The sequence below is a fragment of the Peromyscus californicus genome, unplaced genomic scaffold (assembly GCF_007827085.1).
Source record: "Peromyscus californicus insignis strain IS unplaced genomic scaffold, ASM782708v3 Scaffold_15__1_contigs__length_86483966, whole genome shotgun sequence".
NCBI classification, from domain to species: Eukaryota; Metazoa; Chordata; class Mammalia; order Rodentia; family Cricetidae; genus Peromyscus; species Peromyscus californicus.
Window position 1 is genome coordinate 27431857 of NW_026294447.1, and position 6476 is coordinate 27438332.

The window sequence follows — 6476 nt, forward strand, 5'->3', positions numbered from 1 at the left end:
GCTGGGATCTTTGTGCTCAGCCACAGCTTACACAATTTCTTGTTTCAGTTTTAACTACTGTAAACATTGTTCCAAACTCCTTCAAACTGGTTAGCTGAGAGAAACGAGCCAATTGAGCTAATAATTTAATTTGATATTTTTTTTAATTGCAGCCTTTTGTTTAAGTTTGTACAGTTTCACAGCTAGAACCCCCTCTCTCTCTTATTATTGCTAAACTGGCTCTAAAGTCTGCAGGGAGACTTTACACATCCTAGTGGGGAGCATGGCTGGGTGAGTCCTTGGGAAAGTGGCCTTCTGGGCCTTTTACCTTCTGCCTGGGATCCTGTGTTACTGGGGACACTTCCTAGCTGCAGCTAGGTAACATTTGCAGCTCTAGAGCCTGGGATCCTACATCTCATGGGGAGCGGCATCTCCTGTGGGCTACAGCTTCTTGAGTACCCACAGCCCTCACACTCATCACCTGTCCGGTGGATGCCTCATCTGTGCTTCAGAGTCTGACACTCTGCCACTGTGGTCCCTGGGTCAATGGCTATAGGAGACCTAGGGAGCTGGCACGGGGTATCCCCAGGCTCACCTTGGTCTGTCCTCGTTGTCTCCCTTTGCTGACGGCTGTCCCAGATCTATTGCATTCATCTTTGCTTTTGTCCACCTTACTACTAAAACATTTCGTGCTCTCTATATCCGGTTTGTACTTAAGAGGAAAACCATAGAAGTAGAGTCCTCCATCACAGCCCTGTGTCTCATAGAGCATGAACGTGTTAAACCAGTTCCCACTCCCAACCCAATCATATTCACACTTGATTTCCAAGAATTTTCCATTTCCTAACTACAAATCCATCTCCTATCCTCAGGTGATGAACCTCCCCTCAAAGAGTGATACTGAAAAATCCTCATGTTATGAGACTTCCCCTCAGAGAGAGAGAATGAAATGACTGGTCATTTATAGAGGAAATTCAAACATGTAGGTTTAATGTCTGTAAATGATTATCTCACTCTCAAGTGACCTCTAAACTCCCAGAGTGGCATTTTCCAGGCTATCTTCTCACACATCAACCATGTAAAATGATCATATTAAAAAGTTTCGATGCCTAATCTATTTTTACCCCATGTTAATCATGCAGTTTACATATGAGGAAAAAGTGGTTCTCTTAGCATAGAGATGCATCATTTTAAATTATAAATATATTTCTACCTTAGTATTATTAAGCAAATGATAAAGATACTAATACAATCTTCTAGGAAAAACTCGTTGGTGGTATGGTATGTTTCATAAATTAGACCCAGTCCCTTCTTTGTTCCAAGGTAGTGCATCAGAGGTGAGGAACTCCAACAATGCTATAGACAGATGCTCAGAATTTGCTATTATGGTGGTGAGTGCTCACAGCACAGGACATTGCTAAGCTGGCATTCTCTTCCAGCACTGTGCACCTGGAGCTAATGACACCCTCTTCCACATACACAGATGGGTACTTTGCTTCTCATCTGACAGATCTCCGTTTGTTGGCTTTAGAAGATGTCAACAGGTTCAACACTGTGACATGGTTTCCCTAGGGGAAAACAGGTGCAGAGATAAAGTCATGAATGATAGTTTATTATTTTATGACCTACCTGCAGACTGCATACAATAGTAAGCACCTGAGAAAGGACTGTGTTATAGGTGGTTGTGTATACTTCAGCTATGATGACAGCTATAAAGAAAAATGAAGATATCGCTGCAATAATGACAAGGTGGAGGAGCCCTGTGAACTGAAGCAGGTAGTTCAAACTAATATAGTAAAATCCCTGATGGCCAAACTGCTGCTAGGGTGAGGGAAGCATTGTCTAAAAGGGAGATAGGGTTTTAGGTCAAAATCTTCTGTTAAATGTTCACTTTCATAAGAAACTGAGTGATTGTCAAATGCTATATAAAACTCAGTCCTATCCCAAAGCTGGAAATTTTATATCTATGTAAGAGTGAATCCTCAGGATGTTACCCATATTCTTGCTGAGTAATGATAAACTTAGCACTTTAAAAATAAATCTCTTTAACCCAGATCAATCCAAATCAATTGTGAGCAGACACAGTATAAAAAAGAAATGACAAGTTGGAAGTAGTATCCACCTAGCATATTACCTCTTTAGAACTCTGATCACATGGCTGGAGCTATTAGCGAAGAAGACTCAGGTCCTCCCAGCATTAGGAAATTTAAGAAAGACTGTGTATTAAATTCCACTTAGAGACCACAGGTTGTGCAGAGGAGGAAGTTGCAGGATAATACATAAACACTGGTCTGACTTTTACAAAAATGATGTATATTCCCAAAGACAATTTCTAATCCACTTAGTTACTTGAGGTGGGGGGGCAGGCAGTCCAGGGCATGATAGGTAAACAGAATCCTATTGTAAATTAGATGTCATCTGTGGCTCACAGGGCTGTTCTGGGAAAGAATGGGTAATAGTTTGAACTGCATTCTTTATGTTTCTATAATCCTTGAACGATCCACTAATCTATTGAGCTAATATTATTAGCAGTCACAAAGTGTCTATTCAATGTCAATAATAAAAATCAAACATTTCTCTTTACGTCTAATGAGCCACTGTTACTACTGAGCCAGGCAGAGGTATGCATGTCTTTTTCAACAGAACCTCAAATTGCCTTGCACATAAACTATCGTACCTGAAGTTTAAATTAAATTATGCATGTGTGCTTGTGCACCTGCGCACCACACACGCGCGCGCATGCACGCACACACACATTCAGTAAAAGAGTAACATCGTAAGAAATCATTGGTAAAATAGTATTTCAAAGCTGTCTTTCTCCTTCACAGTTGTTCCATTTCTGCGTCCTCCCCCTTAGCTCTGTTCTCCCCTTCCCCAGTCCTCCAAAGAAACTCTTCTCAGAAAGCTCTTTCGCTTGGTTCACAGTTTACATAACGGAAAAAGTTTAAGTGTTGGTCTGCCAGAAGCAAGGCTGTTCGATAAGCACATTATATCAAACTGTTAGGCTGCAGTCTCTCTGAAAACATATCTTCCAATACAACTGTGTCCTCACAAGGACTCATAATCCCCACATGTAAGGATCACTTACGGACTTTTAAAAAGATAGTTTCTATGCTCCATCATAAAAATGTTGGTGCTTTGGACCCAGGGTGAATCTGGCTATTTTCCAAAAGCACACTACAGTTTGAGAACAAGTAGCTGAGATTCTGAGAGCATGGAGTTTACCATCAGCACGGGAGACTCTGCTTGGTTGTATAATACAGGCAAGCTAATCTGCATGATGCTTATTAGCCTCATCTATAAGGTCAACATGATGACATCCTCTTCTGTAAAGCTGTTGTGAAGAGACAATACATGTCAAATGACAAATCTGTCAAAGGTCTTTCAGTTGTTAATGAGTGAAAACGCAATTAGCTCACAAGAGTAAACATTCTTGAGAAGATCTGGCCTCAGGGTGACTTGATTCCCAATACACTAATTTTTTTTTTCCGGACTCCACTTTGATCTCTGACCTGCTATATTGATTCATTTTCACACTCAGCATTTGTTTGTCCTTTTATATGAGTGAGTAGCATAATCCCCCCACACACAGAGATTCAAATGTAATTCTCTCTAGCTGTACTGACTGATTTCATTTTCTGACAGAATCAGCTTCGTGAGCCTCTGACCCTCTATTCATTTTTACTGAACATGCTAAGAATATGAAGTTCTGGCTAACTGCTGTTATTTCCCTGGATTATTTTTCAAGTTTTTTTCAAGCAATTCCAAACAATTATGTCTCCTTCAATGACAAAGACAAACTTTGGCCACTCTTTGTCATGAAGTAGTGATGTCCCCAAAGTCAGCCTGACTCAGATATGACACAAACCCACTGGGACCTAGCAGCCACTCAGGCTAATACGTATTATCTATATGAGAGGTGAAGACAAGGACTACCCCATTAGTTTGCTTTTCTGCTATAATGTTGTATCATTAGCAGCGAATTCCTGGATCACTGACCTGGGAATCCTGGGTCTTCCACCATCTGTGAAACAGCAGTTCTCTGGTTGGAAAGGAGGATAAGTCAAATCACAGACACTCACAGTATCCACCACTGAACTGATTAACAGGACTTGCAGAAAGCAGTGAGTTAGGTCTGGACTATTTAACCCACCTGTGGACAGTGTCAATTTCACCAGAAGTGGGAAGGGGGGAGGGTCGGTCCCTAAAGGAAAAGTGAGATACATTTAGCAAAAGTTCAATGAGTGACATATTATTATGTGATAAAAATTAAAATGGTTAAAATGGTTGTTGTTTGTCAATAATTATTTGCAGTATATAAAAGGAAGTACAGAGTTGAGATGAATCAGATTTTGAAGTGGTTCTCCATAATCCAGTCATATAATCAACTTGGGTCACTTTAAACAAAAATGAACTTTCTTTATGTGAAGCTTATCTGAATATTGAACAAATATATTTATGTAATATATTTTGAATAATAAAATTTAGAATGTTAATTATTTCAGAAACATAAAATGTATCTCAAATAGGCTAGTGAGATGGGATGGCTCAGAGGCAAAGACTCTTACTGTACAATCCTGATGAACTGAATTTTCATTCCTGGAACTCATGTAAAGGTTGAAGGAGAGAACCAATTTCATAAAGTTGTTCAGCCACCTCCATATACATGCCTTGGCATACATCCTGACACACTCACACCATGAACATACACACGCCCTCAACAACAGTACATATATTTTAAAAGTGTATTACACTATTTGATCCAGAGATTGAAAATGCCATCTGAACTTAAGAAAATCAATCACACTATAGATGAGTGTCTATGTGTTAAACATAGAATAAACATCCATTTAGATTAGTAGCAATTCATTGCATGCTTATAAGAATGTCATCATTTAAGTACATTTAAAATAAGACAATAAAGGCATTTTAATGTTACACAGTGTGGTACAAATTGTAAAGCATATCAAAGATGACACTGAGATCGGAAACACATTGAAGAAAAGCAGGAAATTATATGCAGTTTTGGACAGGTCTGACCATCAGTAATTAAGGGGAAACTTTACTTAAGTGCATTCTAAATAACAGGAATAATGTAACCTACTATACCAGAGATAAGTACTAATTATTAATGTATTTAAATAATATATTAGTTATGTTTTGCTGATGTTTCTTCAGTTATATATATATATATATATATATATATATATATATATATATACATATACATATGCATGATTATCTGTGTTATATATTTGGAGCTTGTGATAGCATTGTGGAGATAACCCAGTCCCATGAATTAGACTGACAGTTTCAGTTCCCTTCAGACTTCATAGCAGTTACACAAAACTGTCCAAAACCAGGTTTAAATACAGCAACAGGGAAGAAAGGGAAGGCCAGAGAATTAATATTTATCAGCATCAACTTTGTAAATAACACAGTTGCTAGGTGCTTTGTAAACCATCCCATTCAGTTTCCCCTAAGATTCCTACAAACTACCAAATTCTAATTTGTCTTTCAAGAAAGGAGAGTGAGGAGAGAGAGAGGAAGGAAGGAAGAGAGAAAGAGAGAGGTAGAGAACGAATAACTGGAAAGAACAGCAGCAGCTTGACCCAAGAAGCACAATCCTTCCCTTTCATCACTTATGCCTTTAAAGGGCACTCACAGGAAGATTTTTATGTACCACTATTTGAAGATTTACAAAACCAAAACAAACCACCTTACTTTGGTCTCTATCTAGAAGAGAATAATTGGTAAATAATCACAAAACTGTAAAATCTCCAATAGAGATGAATAAGATTGTCTATGAGAAAATCAGTTTCTATTGAGAATACCATTAAGTCCGATGTGTCCTTTTCTAAAGAACTATATAGGTTCCATCCAAAGTGGCAGTATCTTCCAGTATGAGTGATGTCATAGTGCAATGATTGACAGATGGTTTCAGGAATCAGAATGTGTGCTTTAGAATCCTGGACTTGGAAATCACCAGGTAGATTACTGTAGGCAGGTTATTTTTCCATTTACAAGTCATAACTTCTAACTGAAAGACATGAGAACAAAAATAAAATTTAATCTCACAACATTAGCAATAAAACACAAGTCCTTTTAGAACTTTTATGTACTCAACAGTACTTTCCATCTCCATTTCCAGAGAGAGTTCATAAACACTGAAATCTAGAAAAATAGTTCACTTTTCACCTAAAACAGTAACTATGTTCTATTTATCAGTAATTAAATGATTAAAACATTAAAAGGATTACCAGATGTTAAAACTGTGGTGAACATTTGGAAAACATGAAACTGTAGAGTTAAAATACTATAATCCTATATGAGCACAGTTAAGTCAATCCTACAAACTAGAAAGATGTTAGACTATGAGTAACAGATTAGAACTTTTTCTTCCTGTATTTAAACCAGTAAATTGTTCGGTCCTAACAATAGCGTAGAGTAATTGAAAAGCATTAAACTCAATCTTTTTATCTGGCTCTCTTTCCAAT